Source organism: Hemiscyllium ocellatum, chromosome 22 (genome assembly GCF_020745735.1).
Source record: "Hemiscyllium ocellatum isolate sHemOce1 chromosome 22, sHemOce1.pat.X.cur, whole genome shotgun sequence".
NCBI lineage: Eukaryota > Metazoa > Chordata > Chondrichthyes > Orectolobiformes > Hemiscylliidae > Hemiscyllium > Hemiscyllium ocellatum.
The window spans coordinates 14,366,423-14,390,087 of NC_083422.1; the positions used below are offsets into that span (position 1 = coordinate 14,366,423).

Sequence of the window (23,665 nt, forward strand, 5' to 3'; positions counted from 1 at the left end):
GGATAAGAATTGAATGGGAACCAACAGAGATCATCAGGAGAGTGAGGGGACAGTTTATAAAGTGAGGGAACCCTGTTAGTACCAGAACAGCAAAGTCCACATTCATAAAGAATCGCAGTGAAGCAGCTAAATGATTGTTTGGAGAGCATTTTCTCTGATATATATATATAAACAAGGAATTACAATCAAGTACAATGTTAACCAAAATAGGAATTATAAACAAACAGGTTTATAACAGGGGCTATTGTGGCACAGTGGCAGTGACCCTCTCCAGAGTCTGCTTAAAGTCCCACCTACCCCAGGGGTGTGGTCAAAATATGTCCAAACAGATTGATTAAAATAATAATACACAAATAGGACCAGAGTTTTAATTAATTCAGAATATAATTAGCTACTTTAAATGCAGTTAGGATGGTTGGGTGGGTGATGTTATGTTATGAGAGGGCTACTGGATGCCAGAGGAGGTAGAAGTGGAGGGAACCTCAAACTTTTAATTGTGAGGATTAAATAGGAATATCGTGGTAGTAAGGGACAGCATAGTCAGGAAAAGAGACAGGCTGTGTTCTGTGACTGGTTCCAAGGTTTGCAACCTCAGAGACCATGACAACTGGATCCAGATGGGACAGGACAAGGAGAGATTGGGATTATGACCAGCAAAAGGCCCAGTAAGAAAAGCAAAGCTATAAAAGGTACTAATCAATCTCTGGATGAAACCTAAGCCACGAGCAAATTTGCAAATGGTAAATAAGATTAGAGTCTAAGACATGTTTCAAAGACTGGTGAAAGAAATGGGTTTTGATTCATAGAGCACTGGCAGTCGTCATTATGGCTACCTCTAAAAGGTCGAGGGTGATGGTCTTCGTCCCGTTGATCTATTTATGGGCTCTCAGGTGGCTCGAGTGTCCAATCTTGAATTTGAAAGTTCTTCTGCATTCAGGACAAGTAGTTCCAGATGGCCCGATCGGGCTCTGGTTCCTGCTGCTTTGTTTTCCATTTTCTTCTAGTTCTGCACATCTGTGGGCTTCCAAGGTTGTTGTTCCTTCTCGGATGATGGTTTGTCAGAGTTTCCTGTCCTTGGTATTGGTTTCCCAATTGTTAATGTTGTTGTTGCATTTCTCCATGTTGGCTTTTGAAAGATCTTAAAAGAGATGGACAACAGAAGAGACTTAATGTTTGCTTTCTTTAAGCTGGGAGAAGAAGATTTATTCTGGCAGATACTCATCTTTTATCTGAACAAAATGACCACTCCATTTTAGTTGGTTCTTGATGATGCAGGTTTTAATGTTTGTTGTTTTTGCTTCATTCAGTATGCTGACGTTGGTTCTACAATCTTCCCAGCTGATATTCAAATGCTTCAAAGGCATCATTGATGGAACTTTTCAAGTACCTTCACTTGTCGCTGGTATGTTGTCCAAGTTTCAGATGCATACAGGAGCGTTGGGATCACCACTGCTTTGTACACTAACATTTTGGTGTCTGGCCAGATGTCACATAAAATGACTCATTTGGAGATGTCCAAAAGCTGTTTCAGCACATTGAAGACAATGCTGGACCTCGTCATTAAAGTTGACATAGAAGAGGGAACTTCCAAGGTACGGAAAGTGGCCCCCATTTTCTAGGGTTATTTCAATGGCTCTATTAGATTTGTCTCAGCTGGTGACAGGTTGATACATGATCGGAGTCTTCTTGGAATTGATGATAAGTCTATGTTTTGTGTATGCACAGTTGAAGGCAGTCAGAATCTGTTGTTGGTGGTTTTTCTGAGAGAGCTGAAACACTGTTGTCATCTGCATATTAGAACTCAGGGAACTCAGATGGTCTGGTTTTTGGACTTAAGATGGGTAAGACTGAAAAGCCTGCCATCTGATCTGTAGACAATTTCAAATCCTGGGCACCGGTTGCCCTTGATGACTATTCACCATCATTACGGTGACAAAGGTGGGGCAATTACACATTCCTATTTTACTCATGATCTGACTTGAAAAGGCTCACAGTTACTGTTGCTGACCATGACTGCGGCAAGCATGCCATCGTGGAGGAATCTCCAGATTTGAATGTACTTTTCGGGGCATCCATAGGTGAACAGGACATCCCATAAGAGCTCCTGTGATACCGAGCAAAGACTTTGGTGAGGTGGTTGAACATCATATTCAAGGTTGAAATTGTTCACAACATTTTTCTTGTAGTTGTCACAAAGTGAAGATCATGTTGATTGTTCCATGATTATCTTAAACTGGCTTGTGTCTCCGGAAGGATCTTCTCATCTAAAGGCTTGAGCCGGTTGCTCATGATGCAGGTGAGGATCTTTCCTGTTACTGTTAACAGGGAACCTCCACAATAAGTTACCACACTCCGATCAAGCACTTTTCCTTTTGTAGAAGGTAATGATTGCTGACTCGCTAAAGTCTGATGAGACATCTTTATCCAGATCTTGATGAGTTGACGATGCAGTTGATAATGAAGCAGGTTACCTCCATTTTGTACACCTCAGCTGGTACTCCATGGAGTCCAGCCGCCTTGTGTTTGTCATGATTTTGATGGCTTCTTTGACTTCAAGTGTTGGTACATTGCTTAGGGATTCATCAACGGGCTGTTTTGGAATGTTGCTGACCACATTCCTGTCAGATGGGACAGTTTGATTTATAAGATCTTCAAAGTACTCCCTCCATCCAGGACTGATGTCAGCATTGCTCTTCAGGATGGTCGAAACATCTTTGCTTTTGAGAAGGGCTCGACTATGACTGAATGGGCCAAAAATAGCTTTAGTTGTGTTGAAGCCTAGAGTGTTGTTGGCGTTTGCTAGCTGTTGGATTTCCTGATCTTTCTTCCTCCACCATTGGTTTTTCAGGTTTCAGGTACTCTTCTGGGCTGCAGCCTTACATTCCTGATAGCGTTGCCTTTTGGTAGCTGATTGTTGGTTATTTTGTAAGGGGATGAAAGCACTGCTTTTTCCATCGTTAAGTTGTTGGAGTAGTTGGTCATTATCATTGAACAAATCCTGATGATTTTTCATCTTGAACCCAAGTATTTCTTTGCATGTGGTGATGATAGCATTCTTCATTTGATTCCAGAAATCTTCTATGGATGGTGGGATTTATTGAGGCAGCTGTTCTTGAAGATATTGATGAAACATCTGTACATGGTTGATGTCTTGGAGGATGTCAACATTGAATTTCTTGATAGTCTTCTGATTTTAATGTTTTCCTTTGGGCCAAATCTTCATTCTCATGGTGGATGAGATGAGTCCATTGCCTGCCCAGTCAGCACCAGTAACAGCTTGTTTTTGGAGTGTGGATGCTGCCAGGAAACTTTACTCCTGTTTTTCTGGCGAAATAGGGTGTTTGTAATCAGCAGATTGTGTTCAGCACATTTGGTGAAGAGGAGTGTTCCACTGGTATTGACCTTGCCAACTCCTTCCTTACCAACTCCTTCCTTGCCTATTATTCTAGTCCAAAGCCCATAATCTTCCCAGAATCTAGCACTAAAGTCACCCAAGAGAATGATTTCCTCATTGTTGGGAACAAAGGAAAGGACATTGTCAAGTAGGGCATTGAGACCAAGTAAAGGAGAACTTCTATGTCCAGAGTTGAAGCAGAGATGCTGATGGCAGTAGCATGTTGGATCTTGACTATTAGCTGGATTCACAGAGTCATGAGACATTCATAGAATCCCAGTGGTTGCATACCAAATGCCTTCTTCACTATCCAATCTACCTGTAACTCTACTTTAAGTTAGGTACTGTCTCCAACCCAACTCCTCCTATAACCAAAAAAAAGGTTCTGTGCACAGGATTGATAAGGTAATTAATTAGTAGAAAAATAAAGAGAAGAAACTGTCTCTTTGGACATTTAGAACAGTGAGGATGGTGGTTAGGGCTGGTGAATGTTCCTCCTGCAGAATGCAGGAGGCAAGGGTGATCACTAATGTCCCTGCTGACTTCATCTGCAGGAACTGCACCCAAATCCAACTCCTCGAAAACCATGTTAGGGAACTGGAGCTGGATGAACTTTGGATCATTCAGGAGGCAGAGGGAGTTATTGCGAGGAGTTAAAGGGTGGTAGTCACACCTCAGGTAAAAGAAAAGGGCAGATGGGTTATTGTCAGGGTACGGAAAGGGAACCCCTGTGGCCGTTCCCCTCAATAACAAGTACACCATTTTGGATAATGCTGAAGGAGACTACTTACCAGGGGTAAACAATGGGATACAGGTCTCTGGCACAGAGTCTGTCCCTATTGCTCAGATGGGAAGGCAGGAAAGGAGCAGAGCATTAGCCACTGGGAACTTCATAGTTAGGGGGGCAGATAGGAGGTTCTGTGGGAACGAGACAGATTCACGGTTGACATGCTGCTATCCAGGTGCCAGGGTTCTGTCTCGGATTGTGTTTTCAGGATCCTTGGGGAAGGGGGAGCAGTCCCATGTCATGGTCCATATAGGCACAAAGGACACAGATAGGAAAAGGGATGGGGATGTAAGACAGAAATTCAGGGAGTTAGGGTAGAAGCTTCATGCTACTGAGGTGAGAAAGAGAGAGAGACAGGAGTTGAACACGTGGCAACAGGGGTGGTGCAGAAGGGGGAAAGTGTCGGATTCCTGGATATTTGGGGCTCATTCTGGGGCGAAAAGGACCTCTACAAACAGGATGGTCAACACCTGAACCGGGGGCGGGGGCCGGTATGTGGATTCAGATGTTTCATTAAGTACAGAGGTGGTGGTAAAAGAGGGAGAGGTGTGGCATGGTTAGTCAAGAACAGTATTACGGCGACAGAAAGGACGTTTGAGGACTCGTCTACTGAGTTAGTATCAGCAGAGGTGAGAAACAGGAAAGGAGAGGTCACCCTGTTGGGAGTTTTCTATAGGCCTCCGAATAGTTCCAGAGGTAGAGGAAAGTATAGAAAAGATAATTCTGGATAGGAGTGAGTGTAACAGGATAGTTGTTATGGGGGACTTTATTTTTCCAAATATTAACTGGAAATACTGTAGCTTGAATACTTTAGATGGTTCAGCTTTTGTCCGATGTATGTAGGATGATCTCCTGACAAGCCAACATGGGGCGAAGCCACATTAGATTTGGTACTGGGTAAAGAACCTGGTCAGGTGTTAGATTTGGGAGGTAGGTGAGCACTATGGTGTCAGTGACCACAATTCAGTTACGTCTACATTAGTGATGGAAAGGGAAAAGGTATATAACACAGGGCAAGAGTTATTGCTGGGGGAAAGGAAATTATAATGCAATTAAGATTTAGGATGCATAGGATGGGGAAGGAAACTACATGGGATGGGCACAATTGAAATGTGGAGCTTATTCAAGGAACAGCTACTGTGTGTCTTTGATAAATATGTACCTGCCAGGCAGGGAGGAAGTGGTTCAGCGAGGGAGCCATGGTTTACCAAGGAAGTTGAATCTCTCGTCAAGAGGAAGAAGGTGGCTTGTATTAGGATGAGAAGTGAAGGCTCAGTTAGGGAGCTTGAGAGTTACGAGTTAGCCAGGAAAGACCTAAAAGAGAAAGCTAAGGGGAGCCAGGAGGGGACATGAGAAGTCACTGGCAGGTAGGATCAAGGGAAACACTAAAGCTTTCTATACATATATCAGAAATAAAAGAATGACTAGAGAAAGATTAGGGCCAATCAAGCATAGCAGTGGCAAGTAGCAAGTGGAATCTGAGGAGATGGGGAAGTGCTAAATGAGTATTTTTCATCAGTATTCACACTGACAAAAGGCAATGTGGTCAGAGATACGGGCTACTAGACTAGACAGGATTGACGCTCGCAAGGAAGCGGTGTTAGCAATTCTGGAAGGTATGAAAATGTATAATTCCCCTGGGGATGGGATTTATCCTAGTAATCTCTGGGAAGCCAGGGAGGAGATTGCAGAGCCTTTGGCTTTGATCTTTATGTCCTTATTGTCTACAGGATTAGTACCAGAAAACTGGAGAATAGCAAATGTCGTCCCCTTGTTCGAGAAGGGGAGTAGAGACAACCCTAGTAATTATAGATCACTGAGCCTTACTTTGGTTATGGGTAAACTGTTGGTAAAGGTTAGAAGAGATAGGATTTATAATCAGCCAGAGAGGAATAAATTGATTAGGGATAGTAAAAACAGTATTGTGAAGGGTAGGTCGTGCCTCACAAACCTTATTGAGCTCTTTGAGAACAGGTGGATGAGGGTAAAGCGGTTGATGTAGTGTCTATGGATTTCAGTAAGACATTTGATAAGGTTCCCCACGGTAGGTTATTGCACGAAATATGGAGGTATGGGATTAAGGGGGATTTAGCGGTTTGGATCAGAAATTGGCTAGCTGAAAGAAGACAGAGGGTGGTGGTTGATGGGAAATATTCACCCTGGAGTTCAGTTACTAATGGTGTACCGCAACGATCTATTTTGGGGCCACTGCTGTTTGTTTTTTTTTATATACATGATCTGGAATGAGGGCATAGAAGGATGGGTTAGTAAATGTGCAGATGACACTAGGGTTGGAGGAGTTGTGGATATTGCTGAAGGATGTTGCAGGTTATAGTGGGACATAGATAAGTTGCAGAGCTGGGCTGAGGTGGCAAATCGAATTTAATGTGGAAAAATGTAAGGTGATTCACTTTGGAAGGAGCAACAGAAATAAAGAATACTGGCTAATGGTAAGATTCTTGATAATGCAGATGACCAGAGATCTTGGTGTCCATGTTCATAGATCCCTGAAAGTTGCCACCCAGGTTGATCTGGCTATTAAGGAGGCATATGACAGGTTCGCTTTTACTGGTAGAGGGATTGAGTTTGAGCCACAAGGTCAAGCTGCAACTGTACAAAACTCTGGTGCGACCACATTTGGAGTACTGCATACAGTTCTGGTCACCACATTATAGGAAGGATTTGGAATCACTGGAAAGGGTGCAGAGAAGACTTACTAGGATATTGCCTGATATGAAGGGAACATGCTATGAGGAAAGGCTGAGGGACTTGAGGCTGTTTTCATTAGAGAAGAAAGGTTGAGAGGTGACTTAATTGAGACAGAAGATAATCAAAGGGTTAGATAGGGTGGAGAGAGAGAGAGACAGACAGAGTCTTTTTCCCTGGATGGTGATGGCTAGCACGAGGGGACTTAGCTTAAAATTGAGGGGTGATAGATATAGGACAGATGTCAGAGGTAGTTTCTTTATTCAGAGAATAGTGGAGCATGGAGTGCCCTATCTGCAACAGTAGTAGACTTGCCAACTTTAAGGGCATTTAAATGGTCATTGGATAAACATGTGAACAAAAATTGAATCGTATAGCATAAGTGGGCTTCAGATTGGATCCACAGGTTGACGCAAAATCGAGGGTCGAAGGGCCTGTACTGCGCTGTAACGTTCGATGTCCTGTCTTGGTCCACCGACAATGACATTATGGTCAAAAAAGCACAACATCTCTACTTTCTCAGGAGGCTAAGGAAATGTGACATGTCGACAAGGACTCTTCATTTTTTATAGCAAGCATCCTATCTGGAGGCATCAGTGTAGTCTGGCAACTGCCCTTCCCAAAACTGCAAGAAACTACAGAATCATCCCAGGCCATCATGAAAATCAGCCCTCCATCCATTGACCCCATCTATACTCCTTGCTGTTTCGGGAACGCAAGCAACTTAATCAAAAACCCGTCCTATCCCAGTTATACTCTCTTCCATCAGGCAGAAGTTATAAAAGAACATACAAATAGATTGTAGAACAGCTTCTTCCCTGCTGTTATCAGACATTTGAATGGACTTTTCAAATATTCATTCTGATCTGTTGACATTATCTTTACTACCTGGGTAACATACTTCCCTCAATGCATTTCTATCAATACCAATCATAAAAAAAAGTCATAACAAAAATAGAAATTGCTGGAAAAGCTCAGCAGGTATGGCAGCATGTGTAGAGAGAAATAAGAGTCAATGTTTTGGGATGAGTAACCCTTCTCAGAACTGATGGTAGCTGGAAAAATGCTGGTTTACAGTATATGCAGAAAATAGGATGGGAGAAGGAGTAAGGAGTAAGGAGTAAACAATAGGCTGGGTACAGCCCAAAGGGAAAAAGCAGTTGGACAGACAAAGGAGTGGATAATGATCTGGTTAGGAGGGTGAGTAGATATTAACGGGAACGGTTAGTGGCTAACAATGGGTTGCATGTAATATGAGACTGTGGGATAAGGAGGACTAGAGTGAGGGGGTTGTGGTGCGGACATGAGAGTGTTCATGCCTGAAAGCTATTGAACGCGATATGGAGTCCTCAAGGCTGCAGGGGGCCCCCAGGTGGAAAATGAGATGCTGTTCTTCCAGTTTGCTCTGAGTTTCGCTGAAGCACTGCAGCAAACCTGATACAGAGATGTTGGCCAGGGAGCAGGGTGGTATGTTGAAGCAACAAGCAACAGGGTCTTTTTTGTGAACAGACCAGAAGTCTTCACTCAGTCCCAATGTTGAGGAGACCACATTGTGAGCAATGAGTGCAGTAGTCTACATTGTGTAAAACACAGGTAAAGAACTATTTCACTTGGAAGGTGTATTTGAGATCTTGGAGATTGAACAGGAAGTAAACAGACAGGTGTTACACGTTCTGCAGTTGCAAAGGAAGGTGTCTTGAGGCTTTTTTTTAAAAAAGGTGGGGGGTCTTGGGAGTGAAGATCGGACCAGGGTGTACTGGAAGGAGTGGTCCCTGCAGAAGGTGGACAATGAAGAGGAGTCAAATGTGTGTCTACTGTGGTATCTCGCTGGATGTGGTAGAAGTGATGGCTAATGAGCCTCTGAATGTGAATGTTGGTGGGATGGTAGCTTAAGTCAAGGGGGACCCTTTCGCTGTTGCGGGAGGACAGTGACAAGGTGAGGGATGAAGTGTAGGAGGTGAGTCAGACCCAGCTGATGGCCCTGTCAGTCAATAACAATGCTGGGAAAACCTCGGAAAAGGAATTGGGTGAACACTTCGAAGTTACCACCATTGGAATGTGATGGAGAAACTGGGAGAACGGAATAGTCTTTACAGGAAGCAGAGTCCGAGGATGTATAGCCCAGCTAACTGAGTTGGTAGGTTTATAGTGGATAGTAGTGGCCAGTCTATCCCCAGAAATGGAAACAAAGATATCGAAGGAGGGAAGGAAGGAGTCAGAGATGAACCAGGTAAAGGTAAGAGCGGGGTGAAAATTTAAAACAAGATTCTGATTCCAGAAGAGACAGCACCAATGAATTTATCATCGATATGCCAGAGAAAGAGTTGTGGGTGGGAGCCAGAACAGGACTGGAACAAAGAATGTTTTGGGTCATTGAACCTGAAATGTTAACTCTGATTTCACTCCACAGATACTGCCAGACATGAGCTTTTCCAGCAATTTCTATTTTTGTCTCCGATTTACAGCAGCTGCAGTTTTTTCAGTTTTTTTCTAAAACAGAAAGATAGTGATCATTCATATTATTTGATCTTTGTAGGACCTTTCCTTTCCTGCAGGAGAAGATTATGGGGTAATACAAGCATCATGATGTGCATCATTTAATCAACCCTTTATACTGCCACTATAAATTATAAAATACAAACACATGCATTCCTTGAAAACTGCTATATCACTGATATTTTTCACAGCAGGATGTATAGTAATGTGGATCTTCAGAGTGTTTACGTTGACAAATACCCTGAGACATTCGCCTAGAGCTGCAATAGCTACATGGGTACATCAACAGAAGTCTTGAACCTTGAGCCTCCTAGATAGGTCAGAAAAGCCCACTAGTCTTTCCAGCCATTCGGTGCCAGGGACCCAGGTTCGATTCTGGCCAGGCGACTATCTGTGTGGAGTTTGCATATTCTCTCAGTGTCTGCGTGGGTTTTCTCTGGGTGTTCTGGTTTCCTCCCACGATTCAAAGAATTGGCCATGCTAAATTGCTCATAATGTTAGGTGCATTAGTCAAAGGAGAGGGTCTGGGTAAGTTACTCTTCAGAGGGTCGACGTGGACTTGTTTGGCCGAAGGGTCTGTTTCTACACCGTATGGCTGGAAAGATTAGATTAGATTCCATTCAGTGCAACCCATACTGATTTTAATATATTTCTATATCAGTATTGCTTGTTGCTGAATGCAAACTGCAATTCCACAAGTCTCCTACCAGAAATGAGCAGATCACAAAAACGATCATTTCAGCAATACTGATATCAAAATGCTGGCAGTGCTAGTGACTACAGGTCTCCTTCTGTAATGATAATTTAATCTTCTCCTTCATGTTTATACAGCACTACACAAAGACAAGGTAACAGTAATTTAGCAATCGTGTGACCTCACTGTTATGCTCCATCTGTGACCTTCAGTTTCTCTGCCATTCTTGGCTACTGTTAGTCTTCTTCATTTCCAAACTAAGAGACAGAATTCATGACATCCTGTGAAACGAGTCCATCATTTCAAAGTTTACTATCCTACTTCAAGCTGAACTAGCCAGTGCCATCTATTATTATAGAGATGGAGATCATTAATGATTTATGAGTAGAACATGAGGATGAAGAAATTCACTGATGCTAACTAATGTTCATTTAGATTTAAATAAGCAAAAAAACACTAGGTTTGCGCATTATTCTGTGTTATTCTAGCTTACACTTCGCATCGTTTAAGGTTACGTACATAAAAGTGAGATCATTAAAGCTAACAAAAAAAATCCTGCAACTTCATGCACGTTCAGTATTTACTTATTCTGATTTGGAAAGATGTTTTCCCTTTTACTGGCAAATGAGGACTGTGTGTAAGGTCATATAAATTACAAAAAGGTAAGAACATAATGGTCATTAACCTTACTTTCAGAAGTACATATTATTTCCACAATTACAGAAAAGAAAAACAGCCTGCGCCAAGTATTCTTCACTACTTGAGGGCTGGACATTGGGACGTCTTTATCGACTGTCTCATTTTAAATTTGTTTTTTTAAAAAATAGTTCATTAAAATATCAGACAAACCATTAAATGAGTTCGTCCCAAAGAAAACCTTTTCGGTGAGGCTTCCTTAAATGTAACCTTTTGATAATCATTCTAAACAAATTCCTTTTAAGTTATATAGGGAAATCATTAGGAGCTCCTTTAAAGTAATATTGGTTCTGTCGCCATAAAACTTGTTTTTTAAATTAGAATGTAGCATATAATAGCAAGTTCCCTTCTCTACTAGCAACCTATCCAAACTCCACGGAAGTGCCATTTTATCAGAGGTTTTGCTACATTGTTTAAATTATTAATGAAAAGTATGTTATTTAAAGTCAATTAGATAATTCAGTTTCAGAAGTTTACCAGTTAATCGTATGCTGTATATTTTCTACAACAAAAGTTGGCAGTAGAACTGCTTCATATTCATCACTTACACTCAAGTAGCATAGCCCCGGGGCACGCTACAACTGGCCAGGCTACTTGTGATACCAAATCTTTAGTTTGGGATTGCACATGCCAACTGCAATCAGTATTCACTCACTTCATTTCTTCTGTTCCCTCAAAATTGTGGCTAAATGATGCTCTTTTATACGAGACGGCACTTCTCTAAAAACTTACCTGGAGAATCAAATATAAGAACCTTGGAGGAACATTGCTTTGTCACAGCATTTTTGGTAGACAGCACAAGAGTTAAAGCATTAGAAAATAAGTGGCAGCACCAGGACCAAGTGCATTAAGTTAGAGAGATTGTTACATAAGAGACATGAAAAGGACACATTGTTAAGTGCATATATTAATGCTTTGTGAATTCAGGTTGGGAACACTCATTGAACAACCTTTGGTGTATGTAGGCCTTCCATGATGACTGGGTGTTGCAAGGGCTCAAGTTTATTTTTTAAATCACTTCCAGAATGCGGGTGTCACTGGCTGACAAGCCCAGAGATGCCCCTTGAGGTGGTTGTGAGCTGCTTTCTTAAGCCACTGTAGGTTGACCCAAAATGCCCTTTGGCAGGAAATTCCAGGATTTTGACCCAGCAACAACGAAGGACCGATGATATATTTCCAGGTCAGAATGGTGAGTGGCGTGGAGGGAGACTTGCATTTGGTGCATTCCCATGCTATCTGTTGCCTTTGTCCTTGGAAGGATTTGGAATGGCTGTCTAAGGATCATTAGTGAATTTCTATATGCATCTCGTAGGTTGCACTCACTAAAGCTACTGAGTGTCAGCAATGGAGGAAGTGGCAAGGGGCACATTGCAGTGTCAAGAAAATTAAAATCAGGCAAGGTTCCCAAAACTAGATGCAAAGTATGTGCATGTTGGAAGACCCAAACTGGGTTACCTATGTTGATTAGATGGCCTGCACAATGGTTTCCTACAGGATAACTCAACTCACTACAGCAGACATTTGGAACTGCAGCACAGTTAAAACTCTGTACCAGTGGGCATTAGGGACTGCAATCTTGGAGACTCCAGCCAAACAGTGACTGTACCTCAGCAAATTGAATGCCTTCTTGTATGAAGTGCAATCAAGTAAAACATCTTTGCTAAGATGTGGAAAACTGCAATTATGAAGAGCTAATATTTCTAGTACAGTCACCCTTCATTAGTTCTGATGATGGGTCACTGGACTCGAGACATTAACTGTCTTTCTCTCTCTCTCTCTCTATAGGTGCTGCCACACCTAAGTATCTCCAGCACTTATATCCAAGTTAGATTCAACGGCAGGGAATTCTATACCCAAAGTGGTCTGGAATGGGAAGAGTGAGGTACCTTACCCTATGCAAGATTGAGCAAGTTAGGCTAAATAGCATGCCTTCTCTGCTGCACTGAAGTCATATTATGTCACAACCACTAAGATGATGAAATGGCAGCAGAGATCTTCTAGTCTCCAGTTTATCAAAGACTAGAGATACCCCAGAAAATGGTACTGCAGGACCCCTTGGAAGTTTTCACTTCTTTATCCTTTCATGGGATCTGAGCATTGCTGACAAGGTCAGCATTTGGTGCCCACCCCGAGTGATACCTGAACAGAGTGGCTCGCTAAGCAGTTTTTGAGAGCAATTAGAATCAACCACATTACTGTAGGCTTGGAGTCAAATGGAGCACTCTGATGTCCTTCTCTAAAGGATATTAGTGAGCTTTTTTTTCCTGCCAATTAGTAATAGTTTTATGGTCAGAATTACTTGCAACTACAGATTTTAATAAAACTTAAGTTCCACTGGATGCTAATGATTGGATTTAACCAATGTCCCAAAAGGATTAGTCCGGGCCTCTGAATGACTACTTCAGTGACATTACCACTATACCACAACTTCCCCAGACACTAACGCAATAAAAAATTGCCCAAGTTACAATTGCATATAGAAATGCATTTCTCCCCAGGTTGTGCGGACACTGTCTGCAGTGAAACATTGCATTATAGCTTACATCATGACTGGTATGCTTGCCTTTACTCATCAGTGCATCGAGTGTAGAAGTTGGGATGTCATGTTGCAGCTGTACAGGACATTTGTTTGGCCATGTTTGAAAGACTGCATTCAATTCTGGTGACTCTGTTACAGGAAAGATGCTGTTAAACTTGAAAGGGTGCTGAAAAGATTTACAAGGATGTTACCAGGGTTGGAGGCTTTCAGCAATAGGGAGAGGTTGAATAGACTGGGGCTAATTTCACTGGAGCGTTTAAGACTGATGGGTGACCTTTGAGAAGTTTATGAAATCTTGAGGGGCCTGGATATGTGATTAGCCAAAGCCTTTTTCCCAGGATAGGGGAGTTCAAAACTAAAGGGTATAGGTTTCAGGTGAGAGGGGAATGATTTAAAAAGGGACAACTTTTTCATGCAGAGGATGTTGCATGTATGGACTGAGCTGCTGGAGAAAGTGGTGGAAGCCAGTCCAATTACAACTTTTAAATGAAATCTGAAATGGTTTATGAATACCTAGGGTTTAGAGGAATGTGAGCGAAATGTGGACAAATGGGACTAGATTAATTGAGGAGATGTGGTCATCCAGTAGATGTAGTGTACGTGGACTTTCAGAAAGCTTTTGATAAAGTCCCACATAGAAGGTTAGTGAGTAAACTTAGGGTGCATAGAACTGGGGGCAAAGTACTAGATTGGATTGAAAATTGGTTGGCTGATAGGAAACAAAGGGTAGTGATAAACGGCTCCATTTCGGAATGGCAGACAGTGACCAGTGGGGTACCGCAGGGATCCGTGCTGGGACCGCAGCTTTTTACAATATATGTTAATGATATAGAAGATCGTATTAGTAATAACATTAGCAAATTTGTTGATGATACAAAGCTGGGTGGCAGGGTGAAATGTGATGAGGATGTTAGGAGATTACAGGGTGACCTGGACAAGTTAGGTGAGTGGGCAGATGCATGGCAGATGCAGTTTAATGTGGACAAGTGTATGGTTATCCACTTTGGTGGCAAGAACAGGGAGGCAGATTACTACCTAAATGGAATTAATTTAGGTAAAGGGGTAGTACAGAGAGATCTGGGTGTTCTTGTACACCAGTCAATGAAGGCAAGCATGCAGGTACAGCAGTCAGTGAAGAAGGCTAATAACATGCTGGCCTTCATAACAAGAGGGATTGAGTATAGAAGCAAAGAGGTGCTTCTGCAGCTGTACAGGGCCCTGGTGAGACCATACCTGGAGTACTGTGTGCAGTTCTGGTCTCCAAATTTGAGGAAAGACATTCTGGCTATTGAGGGAGTGCAGCGTAGGTTCACGAGGTCAATTCCTGGAATGGAGGGATTACCTTACACTGAAAGACTGGAGGGACTGGGCTTGTATACCCTTGAGTTTAGAAGACTGAGAGGGGATCTGATTGAAACATATAAAATTATGAAAGGATTGGACACTCTGGCAGCAGGAAACATGTTTCCGATGAAGGGTGAGTGCCGAACCAGAGGACACAGCTTAAAAATACGGGGCAGACCATTTAGGACAGAGATGAGGAGAAATTTCTTCACCCAGAGTGTGTTGGCTGTGTGGAATGCTCTGCCCCAGAGGACAGTGGAGGCCCAGTCTCTGGATTCATTTAAGAAAGAGTTGGATAGAGCTCTCAAAGATAGTGGAATCAAGGGTTATGGAGATAAGGCAGGGAGCGGATACGGATTAGGAACGATCAGCCATGATCATATTGAATGGCGGTGCAGGCTCGAAGGGCTGAATGGCCTACTCCTGCACCTATTGTCTATGAACGAGTTGGACCGAAGGATCAGTTTCCATGCTGTACAACTCGGAGGAAACCCCCAGTCTCTCTGAAATAGTCAGCAATTCAGAGTTACTTACCTGGATAGTTACACAATAGAAAAATCTAGTCCAAATCATGGGTAACAACAAAACTGACACACAAATCTCTCTCTGGCCAACCATGATCCAACACATCCCTACCACCTGACATATTCCCTCCCCCCCCACCTCAAACCCTTACTTTCCCCAAGCTGACACCCAGGCTCTTGGTTAACACGACCCAGCCTGACCACTTGCCATCCTACCCGCTAACCTTTCTTCTATTGCTTTTGAAAAAACTCTGGGACATTTAAAACAAACATATAAAATTCCTTAATATCTATATTTGGTGGAATAGTCCTTCCGAGATACTAGAAACTCTTTTCCTTATGGGCTCCTCTGCAAACGGTTTCAAAACTGTCAATTAACTCCTGTTTGTCTTTTGTAGACAAATTAATTTTGTAATTGATACCTGTGTGCAAATCAATCACAATGTGCTTGTTTCTAAAGAAAAACGTAGCTGTGCACGAATCATACAACTCATACAAGTTAAAGTCAGATATCTCTGATATCCACAAGATAAATAACAGCACCATTCTTTACCCTTTCAGAAATACTGTCAAGATCTTACCCAACTTCATACAGTTGTACCCCAGTCATGACCAAAACAATGACAATTACAATCTACCGCGAACAGAATGGCCTGGCCCATTTGCCAGCCATTGTGACGAGATGGGAGCACGCACAACATTCTGGCAAACAGCTGTATTACTTTTATTACCTGCTCGGACTTGGACTCCAATTTCCAAGGTTGACACCATCCCATTGGTTCCTCTGTGTACACCAAGCAGCTGCAGCCCCACCACCCCCTTCTGGCCCAGGCTCTTGTTCCAAAGCCTCTTGCAAGCAAGATGGCAGGCCAAAATGTGACTTATTACTGCTACTAAAACTGAAATAACTCCACAGAGGCCTGTATCCTATCACCAAGTCACCCTTTATTTACACGTAGAGTGTCTTTGACACTGATCCAGCTCCCTCAAGACCAGCTCAGAGTGAACAGAACCTCTGACATTCTTTTCTTTTTCTTTCCCCCCTTTTTTTCCCTTACACTACCATCTGACAGTAATTCTCCTTTTTCCCCAGCACCCATTTCGCATGTGTGCCAGTGTCGCGCACAGTGAAAAAAAAAGTGTGTAGATCTTTATTTATATTCCACCACTAGGAAGAAAGGAAACACCCAAGTGGCCAGTGGCAAGCAGTGCCGCTCTCAAAGGACAATGCTGTGTGATCAGTGAAGGGAAGGGCAGGAATTAAATCAAAAGAGAGTCGAGGGGGAAATAATACACTCCACTCCCTGCGATGCCCACCTCTCCCTGAACAGCTCAAGGGTGTTGGTGGACACCGCGTGCTCCTTCGCCAGGGACACACGGGCTCTGACATTTTATAACTTCTCCTAACGCAGTTCAGCACCAGGTCAGGTCTTCCATCTCTGCCTCTAGTACAGTCAGTGTGTAATGCACAACAGCTCACCTCTTGAACAATGGGAGTCTTGGAAGAAATTCATCATCCTCTTCAGAGGCATTTGGATGGGTATATGAATAGGAAGAGTTTGGAGGGATATGCGCCGGGTGCTGGCAGGTGGGACTAGATTGGATTTGAATATCTGGTTGGCGTGGATGGGTTGGAACGAAGGGTCTGTTTCTATGCTGTACATCGCTATGACTCTATGACTATGACTCTATAACTGTGAAGTAGGGGCAGGAAATCATCCCTAACGACCCCCTCCGTGGCCCGCTGCCTGGACCTGTTCAGGACCAGTTTGGCCACTCTGACTCTTATCTGTCAGCTAGGGGAACAGCCCCAATCATGGAACTCATTCTGTGAGCTCCACCTGGTTGACCTCATTACAACCACTACATCCCTTCCCAAGTCAAAGGACATGGGTCAGTTCTTTTATTTTGTAACTTCTCCTAAGGCAGTTTGGCACCAGGTCAGGTTCTTCCATCTCTGCCTCCGGTATGGTCAGTGTGTAATGCACAACAGCTCATCTCTTGCACAATGGGAGTCTTGGAAGAAATTCATTGCCCTCTTCAGACAACAAAGGTATTGTCAGCTGCTGTGTTCATCTCAGATTCCAAGGTAGCTTCAATGCTTTACGAAATGGGAGAACCCACGGGTTCCAAAACAGTTGGAAGGGCTGTCAAGGAGCCAGGTGTGTCTCGCTCCCATAGTCCACCAGTTTGCAGCTTGCACATGATCCACCTGGTTCTAATAGAGGTCAGTATCGGTGCAGCTATTTCAGTGATCATAGGACATGTCTTTAAAATTCACTCTGTACTCCAACCCTTAAGCTTGTGCAAGATCTCAGCTAGACTGAGAACCTGTCCTGGTGAATCTTTATAGATTAAAGATACAACTTTGGTTCCAGTCTCTTACGAGAAGCAGCTGTTTCAGTTCCAACCGAGTGTAGTAAAAGGTTTATGCCCAAGCTTGATGGGTGAAATTGGTTGAGAACGATTCACCTAGATTGGCTCAACATTTTGTGATTAGAAAATGGCTGCCTGAGTGAAGTCCTAATTAAATACTTGGAAGTTTTTCAGGAAAGCCTAGGGACTATCAAAGTGAGGATCTGAAACCTGCATACAGGTTGAGGTAATTAGTTATTGTCAGGAACAACCACTTATTACATGCTGTAACGAACTTAGGTGGCAATAAAATGGCTTCGTAATGCAAACAACATGACAAAATGGCTTCTAGGCTGCAAATTGACAATTCTACTTAAAGCTGTATAAAATGGCTTTTAACCCTGCTAAAGCTGTATAATTGACTTGACCCCAGTGTGCCTCTACAAAGATTAGCAGACAAGGCTTCCTTTACAACATAGAAATAACTAGATGAGATAAGACATTACTGGCCATCCTAACTGACCTTCAAGTGCAGGTGCAGAGACTAGGTTCGTGAATTAAGAGTAGCTTGGATGTTGGGAAACAAGGTTGGTTCCCAGGAAATATCATTGGACTGAGTTGCTGTCAATAAAATCATATGGTTAAATTGATTGATAATTGTTTAAATGAACTGTATAATTGCAGCCTGTACCTCTCTAAGTATAAAATGTATTTGTTTTAAGTCATGTGCGTAATTCCTCTGAGGAACATGGAAGTGTTTAACTTCTGTTTCTGGGTGATCTGTGCCCGGCCATGATTAATATGAAGTTTTGAAGAACCAGACCAATCGCTAGTGTTTATTGATCAATCATGGAACAGAGACACGTTCCCCCACCCCTCACCCCAACCCCAGGGGTCCAGATCTTCTAAAGGAGCCAAGGCCACCTTACATGTTGACCAGCAAATAATTCCATGATTCGGCAAGGTTTGCCCTGTGCAAATTGCCTTATGGGTGAAAATAGAGGCAGAAATCAGAAAGCTGGAAGGCAAAGGGATCATCAAACCAGTCCAGTTTGCAGAATAAATAGCACTGGTCATATCAATCTTGAAACCCTCTGGGTCAGTTCCTCTTTGTGGGAACTTGAAACAAACGGTAAACCACTTTTCACAGTTGGATAAATATCTAATCCTTCACACAGAGGATTTATACTCAAAGCTGGCAAAGGGGCTGTCCCTCACACAAAGTTGGACATGAGCCATGTGTACTTGCAAACTGTGGTTAGATGATGAGTTACCAGAGGAGTGCAGCAATTAAGACCCACAAGGGCCATTCAAATGGTTCCTACATCAAACTTTATCTCTCGAAGTAAACTGTCTCTCTCACTTTGTAGAGTCTTGTAGCCAGCACGGACATTCCTGATGCCATTTCAAAAACCACCCTCAAAGCTCATTCAAAAATCAAACCTTTGGTCTCCTCCCCATCATTTCTCCCACCTATGGACACCACTCATTCTCACTACAGAAGTGTCTTGAATGTCTATACCACATTAAAAATGTGTAAAAATGCAAGTTGCAACCACCCAACTGTTTTAAACAAAGTAAAGCTTAAACCAAAGTTCAATCTGTTTTGGTAGAATTAAGGTCCTTGAAACAACGCAATTAAATCAAAAGGCATTTTAAACAATGATCAAGACAATGAAATAAAAAATTTCTAAATGACGATAATGAATCTTTCTATTTCCAAATCACTTTCTGCATGTTAGCAAATTCTGTCAGAGGAAATGAAGCACAGCTGAATCACTGCTGTGACTAATGCAGATTAGAACCATTTCCACTCAAAAGACAGAAGTGAAAATTAAACAGTATTCAAAAAGTAGGAAATGAGACTGGCCAACTAAAACTGGGTGTGTTGCATAAAGTTATTACTTTTGTTCTGGGTCCATACATTATGTTTCAAAATGATCACATTTCCAGTGACTTGGTATATTTAAAGATGACTCATAACTTAGTTCCACTTTATCATCATTTAATACAATAATGACAAACATGCGTGTGGAGAGTTTCAATTTAACACTGCTCGCTACAGATTTCCTGTGCAGCCTGCATCTGTCAGTTCTCAACACCTTTGCTTCTTCCCCTACACTTAGTCACTCTGGCCTTCCTCCAGTTCCTGCCCCTGCCTTCAGTTCCTCTGCAACCTCCCTCAAACTTTGCCCCAGTTGCAAATGCCAATCGCTGCTCTCAGCTTTGAAGTCTCTGTTGTTAGCACCTATTCTGGCTGGTATTCTTAACCTGCACCAAATTCCTGTACTCTATCTCGGGCAGATGTGGCTCAGAGTTTCCGTCACTAGATGGTGCAAGTTTCCAGTTTATAAGGGATAGGGTCGGAGTTTCCTTCATGTAAAGAGGGCTATGCTTGATTAAGGGATACACAGTTATTGGGAGGGGGGGTATACTGAACGCCTACATCTCACCTCTCTCCTGCCCTTCCCCCTGCCAATTTCACCCTATAATCTCCATCCTACCCTTACACATTTTTGGCCCGAAATTCTACATTGTCTCCCGGCCTCTAATAGGTACATTGCCATCAGCTCCCACCACTCAACAGCAATGTTTCAATGAAGAGTTCTCAACTTTTAGTTGGTCAGCAGTTCTCTGGTGACAGGATTTACATCACTGGTGTTCTTAATCCAAGGGAAGACCCACACTGGTCACTAAATACCTGATTTCCTATAAAGTATTGTCAAGCTATTGTATACAAATGCCTTTGCACTTCTGCTGGGTTTTGGTGATGGTTTCAAATGTTAATTTGTTGAATATTTTGAGAGGAAATCAGATCAAAACAGCAGATAACTAGGTTGCTAGTACCTCATTGGGTAAAGCATAATAGAAGGCATCTTTCAACTAAGGTTTATTTTTATCTTCCAGCTTTTACAAGCTCAAGACATCTCAAAGCACCTTGCAGAAAATATACTTTTTGCAGTGTGGACACTCATAATAAATTGGATATGTTATGACACTTCTTTATGGCAGATGGCACAGAACTTCTCACCCAGAGGAAATGACATCACTGTGCCGCAACAGCCCCTAGTTATTGAAAGGCACAGACTTGCCTTGGCTAGCAAAAAAAAATGCAGATACTGCTCATGTGTAACACTCATATGTACCATGAGGGATTGCACAATGAGGCCAGCTGAGCTAATGAGGGGAGAAAGGATAGGATCTGGGGATAAATTCCTAAGTACGTGGGTAGCAAATAATGAGGAGTAAGTGTACTTCTGATCTGGAGGTGTTGATATTGGACTGGGGTGGATAAAGTCAGAAGTCACACAACACCAGGTGAGACACCAACAGGTTTATTTGAAATCATAAGCTTTCGGAATGCTGCTCCTTCATCAGGTGAACATAGTCAGATTCACCTGCCAAAGGAACAGCGCTCCAAACACCTGCGGTTTCAAACAAACCTGTTGAACTGCAACCTGGTATCATGTGACTTCTGATTGTGTGTACTTCTAGCAGGTTATTGCATTCAGGTTAATACAGCATAGCTTATATCTCTTGCTGTATTTGCTGCACTGCTACTGCACATTAACTGTTATACATTATTGCGCTAAGTCATGCACTTTCTTGCTGAGCTGCAGCCTGATCTGAAAGGTTTAGTAACTTGTGCGCATCTTTTTATGTTCCTTAGATGCTTCCTAAGAGGCTACTATCTCCAGAGCATATTTATGTCAATCCATTTGTGCATTGACAAGTTCTATTGCAGCAATTATCATCCAATAAGACTCATCACCAACGTCATTTATTCCCTTCAAAGGAATTATACACTTTCAAGTTTGGTAAAGAGGAGTGCTGTTACACACATGGAAAGAACGAAGACATCAATATTCCAGATGTGGAGTTTTCTTCCATTTGTGACCCTAAAATTACTTTCACAAATTTCATAACAGGTGCACATTTCAACAGGGGTGGCATAGTGGTTCAGTAGTTAGCACTGCTGCCTCACAGCGCCAGGGTCCCGGGTTCGATTCCAGCCTCGGGTGACTGACTGCGTGGATTTTGCACGTTCTCCCTATGTCTGCGTGGGTTGCCTCCAGGTAGTCTGGTTTCCTCCCACAATCCAAAGATGTGCAGGGCAGATGAACTGGCCATGCTAAATTGCCCATAGCATGAGGTGCATTAGTCAGGGGTAACTGTGGGGAATGGGTTTGGGTGGGTTACTCTTCGGAGGACCGGTGTGGACTGGTTGGGCCGAAGGGCCTATTTCTGTACTGTAGGGAATCTAATTTAACAATTCCTGGGATGCTCATTTGTGAAAAATAGGTCTTGTAGATTTATATCTGAACATGCCAACATTGTCCCATCAGGTCTGCTCTTTGTCTGGATATAAACAGAGCCTGTTGTTCTTTTAAAGAGAACTGAAATTCCACAGCTCATTTCAAATTTATAAGCCAGTTTTTTTTCTAATGGTGATATGATGGCTCAGTGATTAGTGCCCTTGTATCAGAGTACCTGGGATCCAGGTTCAACTCCAGGCTCAAATGACGGAGCATGAAGTTTGCATGTTTTCCATATCTGCGTGGGTTTCCTCCGACTGCTGCGGTTTCCTCCCACAGTCCAAAGACATGCAGGTTGGGTGGACTGTCCAGGCTAAATTGCCCGTGTCCCATGATATGCAGGTTAAGTCAATTAACTACAGTAAATGCGGGGTTATGGAAATGTATGGTGGGTGAGGGTGAGGTGAGAGTGGGATGTTCGGCCCTTCAGAGGGTTGATGTGGACTCAATGGGTCAAACAGTCTCTTTTCACACTGTAGGGATTCCTAACGATAAGCAAACAGGCACATGTACTATTTTAGGCAAAAGTGAGGACTGCAGATGCTGGAAAGCAGAGTTTAGATTAGAAAGGACTTTTGCCCGAAACGCCGATTTTCCTGCTCCTCGGATGCTGCCTGACCAGCTGAGCTTTTCCAGCCCCACTCTAATCTACACATGTACTATTTTGTGAGGTGTTAAGAACAAATTAGCAAAACAAGCAACAACTGTGTGGACATGATTTAATTTGAGTTCTGCGAAGTCATTGGACTCTCAATATTAACTTGGTGTTTCTCTCCATAGATGCTGCCAAACTACTGAGCTTCTATCGCACTTCTGGTCTTGATTTCAGATTTCCACCATTCATGGCATTTTGTTTCTGAAGGATTTCAGATATTTGTCAATTGTGGCAATTAGTTGAGAGACAGAGGTTAAAGCCCTAACCATGACGTACTCCAAAATGTACCTCATTCACAAGGCTGGAAACTCTCAACGTGGGCAACTCTTCCACGTTGTCTCCAATTGTTGACAAAAGATGTTGAAATATCAACTGTTTCTCGCTCTCTTCATAGTTGTCGCTAGACCTTTCCATTTCCAGTAACTTTCAATTTTTATTTCCATCAGATAGAAATTGGATTAAGGTTTTTTTTTGTGCATTAAGGAAACATGAGACTGACCAAGTTTCTCTCAAAGTTGGTGAATACAATTAACAGGCTCGTTAATTTTGAAAGCAGCTTCGGGACAGGGTGGCATTACAATACGCCACCCTGTCCCGGCCAGGAGAAACCACCGGTATCATATTGTCTGACTTCAGACATTAGCTTTCCAACCAGGATCCAGTGTTCTTTTCCCATCACTACTCTTGAAAACTGCTTTCCTGCCAATGCAAAAGTTCAATAATCGATCCTAATGAGCTACAAGACTCTCAAACTTGTGTACAGCCATAGAGTACCTACTGTGTGGAAGCAGGCCATTCAGCCCATCAACTCCACAAAGACTGTCTGAAGTACTTCCCAGCCAGGTCCACGCCCACATCCCTATCCTTGCAACTGTGTATTTCCCTGGGCACTATAGATGATTTAGCATGGCCAGTCAACCCAACCTGCGTATCTTTGAACTGTGGGAGGAAACCAGAAAACGTGGAGGAAACCTGCAGACACGGGGAGAATATGCGGAGTTTGCACAGTCATCCAAAGATTAAATAAACCTGGGGCTCTGGCGCTGCGAGGCAGCAGTGCTGACCACTGAGCCACCCAGTAATGATATGAAAGAGGATTTCAGTTATAATACCAGAAACTGTATTTGATCAGGTTGAGAACAGAAGTTTAGTTTAAAGA

The 23,665-nt window shown here is 42.7% G+C and overlaps 1 protein-coding gene and 1 pseudogene across 4 annotated transcripts in view; both read right to left on the reverse strand.

Annotated features, from left to right (window-relative positions):
* Positions 1-23,665, reverse strand: part of sgms1b (sphingomyelin synthase 1b) — a 179,539-nt gene that overhangs the window by 25,754 nt on the left and 130,120 nt on the right. The gene's annotated exons all lie outside the window — the stretch shown is intronic.
* On the reverse strand, positions 15,464-15,881 carry LOC132826426 (thioredoxin-like protein 4A; annotated as a pseudogene).